This window comes from Giraffa tippelskirchi, chromosome 9 (genome assembly GCF_054371585.1).
Source record: "Giraffa tippelskirchi isolate mGirTip1 chromosome 9, T2T-mGirTip1v1.2.pri, whole genome shotgun sequence".
NCBI classification, from domain to species: domain Eukaryota; kingdom Metazoa; phylum Chordata; class Mammalia; order Artiodactyla; family Giraffidae; genus Giraffa; species Giraffa tippelskirchi.
This window is the reverse complement of record NC_137283.1, coordinates 70,226,539-70,244,859: the sequence shown is the minus strand read 5'-3', so window position 1 is coordinate 70,244,859 and position 18,321 is coordinate 70,226,539.

Below are 18,321 nucleotides of genomic sequence, written 5' to 3'. Positions count from 1 at the left end.
AGGAGGGGTTGATATGAAAAAGAGACTAAGAACTCACATCACTCAGTCAACCAGAAACAAGAGCATCACCCCTATCCCTTCCCCTCACAGCAACTCCAATCCCAATCCTTTATCTCACTGAAAACTAAAACCTAAAACTTAAACCTAGGCTAACAATAGACATGCATACATATATTCATAGGCATGCATACACAAGAGAGACAGAGAGAGAGGGAAAAATTAATAGACTGAATTTAGGAAGGATAAGAAACAGACACATCTAGAGAGAGAGACTGAAAAAGGAGAGAGAAAATGATAAGATTTCACAGAATTTGCATGAATCAATCTCCAGGTTTGAAACAATGAGAGGCCCATTCACACTGCAAGGGGGGAAATGACCCAAGGGGATGAGAGTAAAAGAGAGAAGCCTGGGAGGCATCATAGGGGAAGCCTTGATCTCCCCTAGAGACTGAGGTGGGACACTTGAGCCAGAATCTCAGTGGAACAGGAGGGTGACGAAGGTTGTTCTATATTGGAGGGGAGAGGTCTGAATCTTACCTCAAGATCTCCCACAGTGTGTGTGTGTGTTTCGGGGTGGGATCTTGAAATATCAGGAAGGCGAGACGACTGCCTTTTCCTAGGTCCAGAACCCATCCAGGCCATGTTCTGCCCCATTCGGTGGTATGTCAGCCCTATTTGAATTCTTCTTTTGGAAGTCTCAGTGCACAAGCTCCGAGACATATCAGCCCAAGGTTGAAAGGCACGGAGGTGATCATAGGCCGACAGACCTAGGAGGCAGATGGGAGAGTGATCCACACTCTGCAGATGGAGAGACTGGGGAAACCCTGAGGGGCATATGCTTGTCCAGGGCCACATCACTTATGAGAAAAAGGGGTCTGGTCTGAGAGCAGCGGGGTCCTCCGAGCTCAGGCCCTGGCTGCATCCAGGGCTCCCCAAGGATGTAGGGTGAGCTGTGTGGGCGTCTCTGTGCCTGCACATGGCCTCGGGGGGGGGGTGGGTTCAGCAGTCAGAAACCAAGAGATTTCTTGGGGAGCTTTGGGGAAGGGACCTCAGCACAAACCCCAGGAAATGATGTCACTTCCTGGCAACATAAAACAACAGAACCCGGAACACAGGTATCCAGGCCTCCAGGGTGGAGAGGAGCCCCAGCCAGATCACTTGCTGCCAAGATGTTCTGCTGTTTGCCCCTGCCCAGAGGCCGGGGCCTCAGGAGAGCTCACAGGCAGAGTGTGTAGGAACCCTGTGGACGCTGGCTCAGGGCCCCCGCCGAGAGGCCTCTGGCCCTTTGCCCAGAGAAACAGAAAGGTAACACAGGGAGCCCCAGGCCGGGCCAGGCCACCTCTCCCATGCCACCCGGAAACACTCGGTCCTTTGCCTGTGTGTGTGGATGGGGGTTTCTTGGGGTGTGTCTGCCTCAAGCAAACCGAGGCGGATGTGGGGTCAGAAGTCTGTGGGCCGGTTGTATCCACATCCCAGGGGAAAGCAGGCTGGGTGGGATGAGGACAGGGCAGGCAACACCAGCCGCCCAGGCTGACCTCACACCCTCAGGTGGGTCTCCATTCTCCCGGGTAGGTATCTGAGCAGACACACGTCTCTGTTGGTTCTGGGAGCCAAAGTTTGAGTAGGCAGAAGCAACAGCCATACTGACCAGGCCCAGCTCAGAAAACTCCAAGCAGGGCTGGCTGATGGTCACTGTCATTGCAGAGCTTCCCACTGGATATGGCCGATGAGAGGGACACCCCATCCACCTCCCCGAGGGAGGGGTCGGAGCACCACCCCCCGCCCTTGAGGCCTAGTGCAGCCTCCAGGTGAGCGAGCCCACAGAGGGTTCAGCCCAACTGGGAATGAAGAGGAAGCAGGGAAGGCCTGCTGCCCCTTCACCACCCAAGACACACCCGGCGGCCCAGTCTCAGGCTGCCACGGAGCTCAGCACGCCCGGGTCCGACCCAGAGCCCTGAGAACCTCTGCCTCTGAGGCAGCAGGAGGACCAGGAGCCCAGCACGGTGAGCACAGAGGTGAGGAGGTGCTGGTGCATGTGAGTGTGTGGGGAAGGAGTCCTGAGCTACACAGGAGGAGTCCCCCAAAGCTGGTGCTGGACCTGGAGCAAAGGCTGGCCTCAGACCTTCTGCTTGGTGGACTGCAGGCAGGACGACATCCTATTGTGACTTCCTAAACTGAGAATTGTCTCCACAGCTCAGGGTAGAATTGTCTCCAGAGAGGCAAAGGGCAAAGGCAGGCCTGTGGGTAACCTTTTCTTCTCTCACAGCTCCAGCACCAGCCCCCAGGTTCAACCAGGCTCCACTTCCCAGCCCTGTCTCTACAGAGGTGGTTGCTACCTGTCCAGGACTCAGGGATCCACTGAGAGGAGATCGAGACCTGAGACATGCCTTCCCATAGACACCAGGCCAACTGGGTATTGGCCAGCACACTGGGAAGATCAGATCTCTGTGCAAGCAGGACCCTCAGGCCCAGGCACCAATGCTCCAATCCCCGGGGGAGAACCTCCACCTCCACCTACATGTTCGCTTCTGCCTGCCCGTGCTCGGATTTTGGCAGGAGAACCTGAGTCAGGGGATAAGAGAACACCTCTGAAGGGAGAGCCTGCCCTGGCTTCTGCCCAAGACCCAGATGCCCACGATGATTGACCCACCTCTGCAAGGAGAATCGACCCCTGCTCTGGACAGAGACCCAGAGCCCTTTCCAAATTTCCATTTCTGGAAACACCGTGTCCAGGGGAGGGTTTGCCTTTGCATCCTCCATCCCTCTCTGCCACCCGTGGATGCCATCAACTCACTTTCTACCCAGTGGAGATTGAATTCGCTTCCCCTGAGCTTCTTTTCATTCAGTTTTTCTGTATTTTATTTTCTTGATTTCTATTTTGTTTGTCACAGATTTGTGTATTTTTTCCTTAAATTTTTAATCAATAAAATTGATGTTAGGTGGTACGCTTCTGGAGCATTAAGGACCTTCACGATCCTCTGCAACCATCACCACTTTCTAGTTTGGGACTCTTTCATTCTCCACAACCAACCCTCCCTCACCCCCTGCAAATCCTGTATTCACCTCAAGCACTCCCTGTTCCTCCCTTGCCCCTGACAACCTTTAATTCTCTCATATCTCAGTGTCTTCCCATATTCTGGATGTCTCCAGTTAATGCCTATCAATGAAATCATAGAAAAGGTGGTTTCATTAGACAGCCCACATATTTTAAGACTAGACTTGGGACTTGTTCTTTATTTCCTTTAGGGCAGCCTTTGTGTATCAGAAACGGCAGTGCAGGTGATTTCAAGATGTCATCTGCAAAACGAGGCCCTTTGGGCAACTAATCTCCAGGTGGGCATTACTGTTGTGTGATGTCTCAGGCAGAAGAGAAATGCTGAGCTCTTCCTCAGGCACAAACAAAGTCACAAAAAGAAGCCAGGAAAGAGAATGGGAAAAACAGAGCACAGGAACAACCAGAAACAATGAGGTTGTCTCAACTTCATGAGATAAGGCTAGAGAAAGACCCAACATCCTTGTGGCCCAAACACACTCTTGAAAATCAATGTGCAGTAAAGAAGAGAAGAGAGCTGTGACGTTGCGAGGACAGGAAATGCACTTGGCCGGTGTAGCCTAGTTCTACAAGTTAGACCTGAGAGTTCTAGCCTAGGAGCCCTGGCCTAGAAGTTGCAAGGAGAGGCAGTACACATGGCCTGACTGCTCAGATGAGGATACACACCAATGAAAACCCTTTGGAGAGAGCAGAGCCGGTCATCACCGTGGTCTGTGTCTGGACTGCTGAGAGCCTGCCCTGGGCAGCCCACGAGGAAACAGAGTTTCCAGCATGTCCACTAAAGAGCTCTCTGTGCAGGACCTTCAAGGGGCCTCAGGTGCATCTCTTTAGGAGCAGTGGCGGATGTCATATGGGTTCTCACTTCACTTGCAGTGCCATGGGTCCTGTCACTGTAAACTCCCACCCGGGGAGACCCAAAGGCAACCTCACAGAGGCTCCTGAGAGACTAACTCCTTTCAGCTGCGAACAGAGCTGGCTACTCACTGGGATGCCTGTGGCCTGGGGCTCCCAGAGGGGAGAGCAACACTCACCACACAGTGTGGTCAGTGCTGGGAGGGCAGGCTGCCCCTCACTCACCCTTTACCGTGTCCCTGCTGGCAGAACTGGGTGAATCTGTTAAAGAGCAGGAATTCAAACTGAAAGGCAACCAAACTTCCCACAAGGTCTCCAAAGGAGTTCAGGAGCGATGAATTGAAAACCAGAGGGGATGACATGAATGAGGATGGAAACTTGACACCTTACACCAAATTCGTTTCGAATTTTTCTGAGACATATTTTCCATGCCAAACATCTCACAAATCCAGCAGAAAATCGAGCAGAGGCTAGACATGAGCTTGGAGTCTTCAGAAACAATACAGAAAGGCAATGCACAAAAAGGCAATCCTGTGGACTGTGCAAAATCAAAGGTCTCCACTCTGGTAAAGACCTTACGAAAAAACGCAAAGGATACGTCACACACTGGCAGACAAACACTTGCAAACACACAGCTGATAAAGGATGTGTCTCCAAAGAGACAAAGAACACAAGCAAGGTTATTAAAACTAGGGAGAGGTCTGAAGGGACACCAGACCAAGGAAGGTTCATGGAGAGTATAGCGAATGATGCCCAGCACTGAGGGCCTGAGAAACACAGTCTAGCTGCACTCCCTGAGCCCCGTGTGACCCTGACTACGCCTGTTCTACCTGGTGGCTCAGAGAGATGGACAGAGGGGAAGGGGGGAAAATCCTTTGCATTTCCAATGCTCACCACAAACTCTTAGAATGAGAAGGTAAGTATCAACCCCATTGACAATGACATACACTAGGAGGAAATACCCAGGAGTCCATCTAACCCAGGAGGGAAGGACCTGGTCTCAGAAAACTGCAAGAGATGGATGAAAGAAGATGATATCCACATGATCCGATGGAAAATAAGCTGAGCTCATGGATTGGAAGGATTCCTATTGGTAAAATGATGTCACATCCCCGACGGCAATCCAGAGGGTCCGTGCTATTCCTCTCAAGTTGCCAAGCAATGTTCTCAGGGCACTAAACCAAGGAACTCCAAAATGGGTATGAAAACACAAAGGAGCCTATATTGTCTGTAGAGTCTAAGGAAAGAAGGCCTGATATGGGTCTACCAGGATGCCTGATAGCCAACTAGACTGCTACACTAGGATCATCTGGACAGTGTGGTGTTGGGCACACAAACATACACACGCATCCAGATCCGTACAACAGAGTTGAGAGTCCAAGAAATAAACCCAAGCTTCTATGGTCAATTCACCTACTACAAAGGAGGGGAGAATCTGCAAATGGGAACACAAAAGCCTCTTCAAGAAAGGGCCATGGCAAAACTGGATGGCTGCATCTGAAGAATCACACTGCCTTTTGTTCTCATAGCACCACAAAATCAGTGACACACGTCAACCCAAAGCTAGAAGTTCTGAGTGAAAGTGAAAGTCGCTCAGTTTTGTCTGACTTTTTGCAACCCCATGGACTATACAGGCCATTGGATTCTCCAGGCCAGAATACTGGAGCGGGTAGCTTTTCCCTTCTCCAGGGGATTTCCCAACCCGGGAATCGAACCCAGGTCTCCCGCCTTGCAGGTGGACTCTTTACCGGATGAGCCACAAGGGAGGTTTGAAACTCCTGGAAATAAGCACGTGCCTTAGGCTCCTTAACATTTGGTGTGGGAAGCAAAAATGGGTCTCTTCAAGTAAGGGAAACAGGAAACCAAAGAACACAAGGGGCTTCTATGCAATTGAACAGCTTTGCAACAAAAAAGGCTAAGCATTCACAAATTAAAAGGTAGCAAACTGAATATGAGAGACTATTTGCAAGTGGTGTCTATGAGGAGGGGTTGATATGAAAAAGAGACTAAGAACTCACATCACTCAGTCAACCAGAAACAAGAGCATCACCCCTATCCCTTCCCCTCACAGCAACTCCAATCCCAATCCTTTATCTCACTGAAAACTAAAACCTAAAACTTAAACCTAGGCTAACAATAGACATGCATACATATATTCATAGGCATGCATACACAAGAGAGACAGAGAGAGAGGGAAAAATTAATAGACTGAATTTAGGAAGGATAAGAAACAGACACATCTAGAGAGAGAGACTGAAAAAGGAGAGAGGAAATGATAAGATTTCACAGAATTTGCATGAATCAATCTCCAGGTTTGAAACAATGAGAGGCCCATTCACACTGCAAGGGGGGAAATGACCCAAGGGGATGAGAGTAAAAGAGAGAAGCCTGGGAGGCATCATAGGGGAAGCCTTGATCTCCCCTAGAGACTGAGGTGGGACACTTGAGCCAGAATCTCAGTGGAACAGGAGGGTGACGAAGGTTGTTCTATATTGGAGGGGAGAGGTCTGAATCTTACCTCAAGATCTCCCACAGTGTGTGTGTGTGTTTCGGGGTGGGATCTTGAAATATCAGGAAGGCGAGACGACTGCCTTTTCCTAGGTCCAGAACCCATCCAGGCCATGTTCTGCCCCATTCGGTGGTATGTCAGCCCTATTTGAATTCTTCTTTTGGAAGTCTCAGTGCACAAGCTCCGAGACATATCAGCCCAAGGTTGAAAGGCACGGAGGTGATCATAGGCCGACAGACCTAGGAGGCAGATGGGAGAGTGATCCACACTCTGCAGATGGAGAGACTGGGGAAACCCTGAGGGGCATATGCTTGTCCAGGGCCACATCACTTATGAGAAAAAGGGGTCTGGTCTGAGAGCAGCGGGGTCCTCCGAGCTCAGGCCCTGGCTGCATCCAGGGCTCCCCAAGGATGTAGGGTGAGCTGTGTGGGCGTCTCTGTGCCTGCACATGGCCTCGGGGGGGGGGTGGGTTCAGCAGTCAGAAACCAAGAGATTTCTTGGGGAGCTTTGGGGAAGGGACCTCAGCACAAACCCCAGGAAATGATGTCACTTCCTGGCAACATAAAACAACAGAACCCGGAACACAGGTATCCAGGCCTCCAGGGTGGAGAGGAGCCCCAGCCAGATCACTTGCTGCCAAGATGTTCTGCTGTTTGCCCCTGCCCAGAGGCCGGGGCCTCAGGAGAGCTCACAGGCAGAGTGTGTGGGAACCCTGTGGACGCTGGCTCAGGGCCCCCGCCGAGAGGCCTCTGGCCCTTTGCCCAGAGAAACAGAAAGGTAACACAGGGAGCCCCAGGCCGGGCCAGGCCACCTCTCCCATGCCACCCGGAAACACTCGGTCCTTTGCCTGTGTGTGTGGATGGGGGTTTCTTGGGGTGTGTCTGCCTCAAGCAAACCGAGGCGGATGTGGGCTCAGAAGTCTGTGGGCCGGTTGTATCCACATCCCAGGGGAAAGCAGGCTGGGTGGGATGAGGACAGGGCAGGCAACAGCAGCCGCCCAGGCTGACCTCACACCCTCAGGTGGGTCTCCATTCTCCCGGGTAGGTATCTGAGCAGACACACGTCTCTGTTGGTTCTGGGAGCCAAAGTTTGAGTAGGCAGAAGCAACAGCCATACTGACCAGGCCCAGCTCAGAAAACTCCAAGCAGGGCTGGCTGATGGTCACTGTCATTGCAGAGCTTCCCACTGGATATGGCCGATGAGAGGGACACCCCATCCACCTCCCCGAGGGAGGGGTCGGAGCACCACCCCCCGCCCTTGAGGCCTAGTGCAGCCTCCAGGTGAGCGAGCCCACAGAGGGTTCAGCCCAACTGGGACTGAAGAGGAAGCAGGGAAGGCCTGCTGCCCCTTCACCACCCAAGACACACCCGGCGGCCCAGTCTCAGGCTGCCACGGAGCTCAGCACGCCCGGGTCCGACCCAGAGCCCTGAGAACCTCTGCCTCTGAGGCAGCAGGAGGACCAGGAGCCCAGCACGGTGAGCACAGAGGTGAGGAGGTGCTGGTGCATGTGAGTGTGTGGGGAAGGAGTCCTGAGCTACACAGGAGGAGTCCCCCAAAGCTGGTGCTGGACCTGGAGCAAAGGCTGGCCTCAGACCTTCTGCTTGGTGGACTGCAGGCAGGACGACATCCTATTGTGACTTCCTAAACTGAGAATTGTCTCCACAGCTCAGGGTAGAATTGTCTCCAGAGAGGCAAAGGGCAAAGGCAGGCCTGTGGGTAACCTTTTCTTCTCTCACAGCTCCAGCACCAGCCCCCAGGTTCAACCAGGCTCCACTTCCCAGCCCTGTCTCTACAGAGGTGGTTGCTACCTGTCCAGGACTCAGGGATCCACTGAGAGGAGATCGAGACCTGAGACATGCCTTCCCATAGACACCAGGCCAACTGGGTATTGGCCAGCACACTGGGAAGATCAGATCTCTGTGCAAGCAGGACCCTCAGGCCCAGGCACCAATGCTCCAATCCCCGGGGGAGAACCTCCACCTCCACCTACATGTTCGCTTCTGCCTGCCCGTGCTCGGATTTTGGCAGGAGAACCTGAGTCAGGGGATAAGAGAACACCTCTGAAGGGAGAGCCTGCCCTGGCTTCTGCCCAAGACCCAGATGCCCACGATGATTGACCCACCTCTGCAAGGAGAATGGACCCCTGTTCTGGACAGAGACCCAGAGCCCTTTCCAAATTTCCATTTCTGGAAACACCGTGTCCAGGGGAGGGTTTGCCTTTGCATCCTCCATCCCTCTCTGCCACCCGTGGATGCCATCAACTCACTTTCTACCCAGTGGAGATTGAATTCGCTTCCCCTGAGCTTCTTTTCATTCAGTTTTTCTGTATTTTATTTTCTTGATTTCTATTTTGTTTGTCACAGATTTGTGTATTTTTTCCTTAAATTTTTAATCAATAAAATTGATGTTAGGTGGTACGCTTCTGGAGCATTAAGGACCTTCACGATCCTCTGCAACCATCACCACTTTCTAGTTTGGGACTCTTTCATTCTCCACAACCAACCCTCCCTCACCCCCTGCAAATCCTGTATTCACCTCAAGCACTCCCTGTTCCTCCCTTGCCCCTGACAACCTTTAATTCTCTCATATCTCAGTGTCTTCCCATATTCTGGATGTCTCCAGTTAATGCCTATCAATGAAATCATAGAAAAGGTGGTTTCATTAGACAGCCCACATATTTTAAGACTAGACTTGGGACTTGTTCTTTATTTCCTTTAGGGCAGCCTTTGTGTATCAGAAACGGCAGTGCAGGTGATTTCAAGATGTCATCTGCAAAACGAGGCCCTTTTGGCAACTAATCTCCAGGTGGGCATTACTGTTGTGTGATGTCTCAGGCAGAAGAGAAATGCTGAGCTCTTCCTCAGGCACAAACAAAGTCACAAAAAGAAGCCAGGAAAGAGAATGGGAAAAACAGAGCACAGGAACAACCAGAAACAATGAGGTTGTCTCAACTTCATGAGATAAGGCTAGAGAAAGACCCAACATCCTTGTGGCCCAAACACACTCTTGAAAATCAATGTGCAGTAAAGAAGAGAAGAGAGCTGTGACGTTGCGAGGACAGGCAATGCACTTGGCCGGTGTAGCCTAGTTCTACAAGTTAGACCTGAGAGTTCTAGCCTAGGAGCCCTGGCCTAGAAGTTGCAAGGAGAGGCAGTACACATGGCCTGACTGCTCAGATGAGGATACACACCAATGAAAACCCTTTGGAGAGAGCAGAGCCGGTCATCACCGTGGTCTGTGTCTGGACTGCTGAGAGCCTGCCCTGGGCAGCCCACGAGGAAACAGAGTTTCCAGCATGTCCACTAAAGAGCTCTCTGTGCAGGACCTTCAAGGGGCCTCAGGTGCATCTCTTTAGGAGCAGTGGCGGATGTCATATGGGTTCTCACTTCACTTGCAGTGCCATGGGTCCTGTCACTGTAAACTCCCACCCGGGGAGACCCAAAGGCAACCTCACAGAGGCTCCTGAGAGACTAACTCCTTTCAGCTGCGAACAGAGCTGGCTACTCACTGGGATGCCTGTGGCCTGGGGCTCCCAGAGGGGAGAGCAACACTCACCACACAGTGTGGTCAGTGCTGGGAGGGCAGGCTGCCCCTCACTCACCCTTTACCGTGTCCCTGCTGGCAGAACTGGGTGAATCTGTTAAAGAGCAGGAATTCAAACTGAAAGGCAACCAAACTTCCCACAAGGTCTCCAAAGGAGTTCAGGAGCGATGAATTGAAAACCAGAGGGGATGACATGAATGAGGATGGAAACTTGACACCTTACACCAAATTCGTTTCGAATTTTTCTGAGACATATTTTCCATGCCAAACATCTCACAAATCCAGCAGAAAATCGAGCAGAGGCTAGACATGAGCTTGGAGTCTTCAGAAACAATACAGAAAGGCAATGCACAAAAAGGCAATCCTGTGGACTGTGCAAAATCAAAGGTCTCCACTCTGGTAAAGACCTTACGAAAAAACGCAAAGGATACGTCACACACTGGCAGACAAACACTTGCAAACACACAGCTGATAAAGGATGTGTCTCCAAAGAGACAAAGAACACAAGCAAGGTTATTAAAACTAGGGAGAGGTCTGAAGGGACACCAGACCAAGGAAGGTTCATGGAGAGTATAGCGAATGATGCCCAGCACTGAGGGCCTGAGAAACACAGTCTAGCTGCACTCCCTGAGCCCCGTGTGACCCTGACTACGCCTCTTCTACCTGGTGGCTCAGAGAGATGGACAGAGGGGAAGGGGGGAAAATCCTTTGCATTTCCAATGCTCACCACAAACTCTTAGAATGAGAAGGTAAGTATCAACCCCATTGACAATGACATACACTAGGAGGAAATACCCAGGAGTCCATCTAACCCAGGAGGGAAGGACCTGGTCTCAGAAAACTGCAAGAGATGGATGAAAGAAGATGATATCCACATGATCCGATGGAAAATAAGCTGAGCTCATGGATTGGAAGGATTCCTATTGGTAAAATGATGTCACATCCCCGAAGGCAATCCAGAGGGTCCGTGCTATTCCTCTCAAGTTGCCAAGCAATGTTCTCAGGGCACTAAACCAAGGAACTCCAAAATGGGTATGAAAACACAAAGGAGCCTATATTGTCTGTAGAGTCTAAGGAAAGAAGGCCTGATATGGGTCTACCAGGATGCCTGATAGCCAACTAGACTGCTACACTAGGATCATCTGGACAGTGTGGTGTTGGGCACACAAACATACACACGCATCCAGATCCGTACAACAGAGTTGAGAGTCCAAGAAATAAACCCAAGCTTCTATGGTCAATTCACCTACTACAAAGGAGGGGAGAATCTGCAAATGGGAACACAAAAGCCTCTTCAAGAAAGGGCCATGGCAAAACTGGATGGCTGCATCTGAAGAATCACACTGCCTTTTGTTCTCATAGCACCACAAAATCAGTGACACACGTCAACCCAAAGCTAGAAGTTCTGAGTGAAAGTGAAAGTCGCTCAGTTTTGTCTGACTTTTTGCAACCCCATGGACTATACAGGCCATTGGATTCTCCAGGCCAGAATACTGGAGCGGGTAGCTTTTCCCTTCTCCAGGGGATTTCCCAACCCGGGAATCGAACCCAGGTCTCCCGCCTTGCAGGTGGACTCTTTACCGGATGAGCCACAAGGGAGGTTTGAAACTCCTTGAAATAAGCACGTGCCTTAGGCTCCTTAACATTTGGTGTGGGAAGCAAAAATGGGTCTCTTCAAGTAAGGGAAACAGGAAACCAAAGAACACCAGGGGCTTCTATGCAATTGAACAGCTTTGCAACAAAAAAGGCTAAGCATTCACAAATTAAAAGGTAGCAAACTGAATATGAGAGACTATTTGCAAGTGGTGTCTATGAGGAGGGGTTGATATGAAAAAGAGACTAAGAACTCACATCACTCAGTCAACCAGAAACAAGAGCATCACCCCTATCCCTTCCCCTCACAGCAACTCCAATCCCAATCCTTTATCTCACTGAAAACTAAAACCTAAAACTTAAACCTAGGCTAACAATAGACATGCATACATATATTCATAGGCATGCATACACAAGAGAGACAGAGAGAGAGGGAAAAATTAATAGACTGAATTTAGGAAGGATAAGAAACAGACACATCTAGAGAGAGAGACTGAAAAAGGAGAGAGGAAATGATAAGATTTCACAGAATTTGCATGAATCAATCTCCAGGTTTGAAACAATGAGAGGCCCATTCACACTGCAAGGGGGGAAATGACCCAAGGGGATGAGAGTAAAAGAGAGAAGCCTGGGAGGCATCATAGGGGAAGCCTTGATCTCCCCTAGAGACTGAGGTGGGACACTTGAGCCAGAATCTCAGTGGAACAGGAGGGTGACGAAGGTTGTTCTATATTGGAGGGGAGAGGTCTGAATCTTACCTCAAGATCTCCCACAGTGTGTGTGTGTGTTTCGGGGTGGGATCTTGAAATATCAGGAAGGCGAGACGACTGCCTTTTCCTAGGTCCAGAACCCATCCAGGCCATGTTCTGCCCCATTCGGTGGTATGTCAGCCCTATTTGAATTCTTCTTTTGGAAGTCTCAGTGCACAAGCTCCGAGACATATCAGCCCAAGGTTGAAAGGCACGGAGGTGATCATAGGCCGACAGACCTAGGAGGCAGATGGGAGAGTGATCCACACTCTGCAGATGGAGAGACTGGGGAAACCCTGAGGGGCATATGCTTGTCCAGGGCCACATCACTTATGAGAAAAAGGGGTCTGGTCTGAGAGCAGCGGGGTCCTCCGAGCTCAGGCCCTGGCTGCATCCAGGGCTCCCCAAGGATGCAGGGTGAGCTGTGTGGGCGTCTCTGTGCCTCCACATTGCCTCGGGGGGGGGGGGTTTCAGCAGTCAGAAACCAAGAGATTTCTTGGGGAGCTTTGGGGAAGGGACCTCAGCACAAACCCCAGGAAATGATGTCACTTCCTGGCAACATAAAACAACAGAACCCGGAACACAGGTATCCAGGCCTCCAGGGTGGAGAGGAGCCCCAGCCAGATCACTTGCTGCCAAGATGTTCTGCTGTTTGCCCCTGCCCAGAGGCCGGGGCCTCAGGAGAGCTCACAGGCAGAGTGTGTGGGAACCCTGTGGACGCTGGCTCAGGGCCCCCGCCGAGAGGCCTCTGGCCCTTTGCCCAGAGAAACAGAAAGGTAACACAGGGAGCCCCAGGCCGGGCCAGGCCACCTCTCCCATGCCACCCGGAAACACTCGGTCCTTTGCCTGTGTGTGTGGATGGGGGTTTCTTGGGGTGTGTCTGCCTCAAGCAAACCGAGGCGGATGTGGGCTCAGAAGTCTGTGGGCCGGTTGTATCCACATCCCAGGGGAAAGCAGGCTGGGTGGGATGAGGACAGGGCAGGCAACACCAGCCGCCCAGGCTGACCTCACACCCTCAGGTGGGTCTCCATTCTCCCGGGTAGGTATCTGAGCAGACACACGTCTCTGTTGGTTCTGGGAGCCAAAGTTTGAGTAGGCAGAAGCAACAGCCATACTGACCAGGCCCAGCTCAGAAAACTCCAAGCAGGGCTGGCTGATGGTCACCGTCATTGCAGAGCTTCCCACTGGATATGGCCGATGAGAGGGACACCCCATCCACCTCCCCGAGGGAGGGGTCGGAGCACCACCCCCCGCCCTTGAGGCCTAGTGCAGCCTCCAGGTGAGCGAGCCCACAGAGTGTTCAGCCCAACTGGGAATGAAGAGGAAGCAGGGAAGGCCTGCTGCCCCTTCACCACCCAAGACACACCCGGCGGCCCAGTCTCAGGCTGCCACGGAGCTCAGCACGCCCGGGTCCGACCCAGAGCCCTGAGAACCTCTGCCTCTGAGGCAGCAGGAGGACCAGGAGCCCAGCACGGTGAGCACAGAGGTGAGGAGGTGCTGGTGCATGTGAGTGTGTGGGGAAGGAGTCCTGAGCTACACAGGAGGAGTCCCCCAAAGCTGGTGCTGGACCTGGAGCAAAGGCTGGCCTCAGACCTTCTGCTTGGTGGACTGCAGGCAGGACGACATCCTATTGTGACTTCCTAAACTGAGAATTGTCTCCACAGCTCAGGGTAGAATTGTCTCCAGAGAGGCAAAGGGCAAAGGCAGGCCTGTGGGTAACCTTTTCTTCTCTCACAGCTCCAGCACCAGCCCCCAGGTTCAACCAGGCTCCACTTCCCAGCCCTGTCTCTACAGAGGTGGTTGCTACCTGTCCAGGACTCAGGGATCCACTGAGAGGAGATCGAGACCTGAGACATGCCTTCCCATAGACACCAGGCCAACTGGGTATTGGCCAGCACACTGGGAAGATCAGATCTCTGTGCAAGCAGGACCCTCAGGCCCAGGCACCAATGCTCCAATCCCCGGGGGAGAACCTCCACCTCCACCTCCATGTTCGCTTCTGCCTGCCCGTGCTCGGATTTTGGCAGGAGAACCTGAGTCAGGGGATAAGAGAACACCTCTGAAGGGAGAGCCTGCCCTGGCTTCTGCCCAAGACCCAGATGCCCACGATGATTGACCCACCTCTGCAAGGAGAATCGACCCCTGCTCTGGACAGAGACCCAGAGCCCTTTCCAAATTTCCATTTCTGGAAACACCGTGTCCAGGGGAGGGTTTGCCTTTGCATCCTCCATCCCTCTCTGCCACCCGTGGATGCCATCAACTCACTTTCTACCCAGTGGAGATTGAATTCGCTTCCCCTGAGCTTCTTTTCATTCAGTTTTTCTGTATTTTATTTTCTTGATTTCTATTTTGTTTGTCACAGATTTGTGTATTTTTTCCTTAAATTTTTAATCAATAAAATTGATGTTAGGTGGTACGCTTCTGGAGCATTAAGGACCTTCACGATCCTCTGCAACCATCACCACTTTCTAGTTTGGGACTCTTTCATTCTCCACAACCAACCCTCCCTCACCCCCTGCAAATCCTGTATTCACCTCAAGCACTCCCTGTTCCTCCCTTGCCCCTGACAACCTTTAATTCTCTCATATCTCAGTGTCTTCCCATATTCTGGATGTCTCCAGTTAATGCCTATCAATGAAATCATAGAAAAGGTGGTTTCATTAGACAGCCCACATATTTTAAGACTAGACTTGGGACTTGTTCTTTATTTCCTTTAGGGCAGCCTTTGTGTATCAGAAACGGCAGTGCAGGTGATTTCAAGATGTCATCTGCAAAACGAGGCCCTTTTGGCAACTAATCTCCAGGTGGGCATTACTGTTGTGTGATGTCTCAGGCAGAAGAGAAATGCTGAGCTCTTCCTCAGGCACAAACAAAGTCACAAAAAGAAGCCAGGAAAGAGAATGGGAAAAACAGAGCACAGGAACAACCAGAAACAATGAGGTTGTCTCAACTTCATGAGATAAGGCTAGAGAAAGACCCAACATCCTTGTGGCCCAAACACACTCTTGAAAATCAATGTGCAGTAAAGAAGAGAAGAGAGCTGTGACGTTGCGAGGACAGGCAATGCACTTGGCCGGTGTAGCCTAGTTCTACAAGTTAGACCTGAGAGTTCTAGCCTAGGAGCCCTGGCCTAGAAGTTGCAAGGAGAGGCAGTACACATGGCCTGACTGCTCAGATGAGGATACACACCAATGAAAACCCTTTGGAGAGAGCAGAGCCGGTCATCACCGTGGTCTGTGTCTGGACTGCTGAGAGCCTGCCCTGGGCAGCCCACGAGGAAACAGAGTTTCCAGCATGTCCACTAAAGAGCTCTCTGTGCAGGACCTTCAAGGGGCCTCAGGTGCATCTCTTTAGGAGCAGTGGCGGATGTCATATGGGTTATCACTTCACTTGCAGTGCCATGGGTCCTGTCACTGTAAACTCCCACCCGGGGAGACCCAAAGGCAACCTCACAGAGGCTCCTGAGAGACTAACTCCTTTCAGCTGCGAACAGAGCTGGCTACTCACTGGGATGCCTGTGGCCTGGGGCTCCCAGAGGGGAGAGCAACACTCACCACACAGTGTGGTCAGTGCTGGGAGGGCAGGCTGCCCCTCACTCACCCTTTACCGTGTCCCTGCTGGCAGAACTGGGTGAATCTGTTAAAGAGCAGGAATTCAAACTGAAAGGCAACCAAACTTCCCACAAGGTCTCCAAAGGAGTTCAGGAGCGATGAATTGAAAACCAGAGGGGATGACATGAATGAGGATGGAAACTTGACAGCTTACACCAAATTCGTTTCGAATTTTTCTGAGACATATTTTCCATGCCAAACATCTCACAAATCCAGCAGAAAATCGAGCAGAGGCTAGACATGAGCTTGGAGTCTTCAGAAACAATACAGAAAGGCAATGCACAAAAAGGCAATCCTGTGGACTGTGCAAAATCAAAGGTCTCCACTCTGGTAAAGACCTTACGAAAAAACGCAAAGGATACGTCACACACTGGCAGACAAACACTTGCAAACACACAGCTGATAAAGGATGTGTCTCCAAAGAGACAAAGAACACAAGCAAGGTTATTAAAACTAGGGAGAGGTCTGAAGGGACACCAGACCAAGGAAGGTTCATGGAGAGTATAGCGAATGATGCCCAGCACTGAGGGCCTGAGAAACACAGTCTAGCTGCACTCCCTGAGCCCCGTGTGACCCTGACTACGCCTGTTCTACCTGGTGGCTCAGAGAGATGGACAGAGGGGAAGGGGGGAAAATCCTTTGCATTTCCAATGCTCACCACAAACTCTTAGAATGAGAAGGTAAGTATCAACCCCATTGACAATGACATACACTAGGAGGAAATACCCAGGAGTCCATCTAACCCAGGAGGGAAGGACCTGGTCTCAGAAAACTGCAAGAGATGGATGAAAGAAGATGATATCCACATGATCCGATGGAAAATAAGCTGAGCTCATGGATTGGAAGGATTCCTATTGGTAAAATGATGTCACATCCCCGAAGGCAATCCAGAGGGTCCGTGCTATTCCTCTCAAGTTGCCAAGCAATGTTCTCAGGGCACTAAACCAAGGAACTCCAAAATGGGTATGAAAACACAAAGGAGCCTATATTGTCTGTACAGTCTAAGGAAAGAAGGCCTGATATGGGTCTACCAGGATGCCTGATAGCCAACTAGACTGCTACACTAGGATCATCTGGACAGTGTGGTGTTGGGCACACAAACATACACACGCATCCAGATCCGTACAACAGAGTTGAGAGTCCAAGAAATAAACCCAAGCTTCTATGGTCAATTCACCTACTACAAAGGAGGGGAGAATCTGCAAATGGGAACACAAAAGCCTCTTCAAGAAAGGGCCATGGCAAAACTGGATGGCTGCATCTGAAGAATCACACTGCCTTTTGTTCTCATAGCACCACAAAATCAGTGACACACGTCAACCCAAAGCTAGAAGTTCTGAGTGAAAGTGAAAGTCGCTCAGTTTTGTCTGACTTTTTGCAACCCCATGGACTATACAGGCCATTGGATTCTCCAGGCCAGAATACTGGAGCGGGTAGCTTTTCCCTTCTCCAGGGGATTTCCCAACCCGGGAATCGAACCCAGGTCTCCCGCCTTGCAGGTGGACTCTTTACCGGATGAGCCACAAGGGAGGTTTGAAACTCCTTGAAATAAGCACGTGCCTTAGGCTCCTTAACATTTGGTGTGGGAAGCAAAAATGGCTCTCTTCAAGTAAGGGAAACAGGAAACCAAAGAACACCAGGGGCTTCTATGCAATTGAACAGCTTTGCAACAAAAAAGGCTAAGCATTCACAAATTAAAAGGTAGCAAACTGAATATGAGAGACTATTTGCAAGTGGTGTCTATGAGGAGGGGTTGATATGAAAAAGAGACTAAGAACTCACATCACTCAGTCAACCAGAAACAAGAGCATCACCCCTATCCCTTCCCCTCACAGCAACTCCAATCCCAATCCTTTATCTCACTGAAAACTAAAACCTAAAACTTAAACCTAGGCTAACAATAGACATGCATACATATATTCATAGGCATGCATACACAAGAGAGACAGAGAGAGAGGGAAAAATTAATAGACTGAATTTAGGAAGGATAAGAAACAGACACATCTAGAGAGAGAGACTGAAAAAGGAGAGAGGAAATGATAAGATTTCACAGAATTTGCATGAATCAATCTCCAGGTTTGAAACAATGAGAGGCCCATTCACACTGCAAGGGGGGAAATGACCCAAGGGGATGAGAGTAAAAGAGAGAAGCCTGGGAGGCATCATAGGGGAAGCCTTGATCTCCCCTAGAGACTGAGGTGGGACACTTGAGCCAGAATCTCAGTGGAACAGGAGGGTGACGAAGGTTGTTCTATATTGGAGGGGAGAGGTCTGAATCTTACCTCAAGATCTCCCACAGTGTGTGTGTGTGTTTCGGGGTGGGATCTTGAAATATCAGGAAGGCGAGACGACTGCCTTTTCCTAGGTCCAGAACCCATCCAGGCCATGTTCTGCCCCATTCGGTTGTATGTC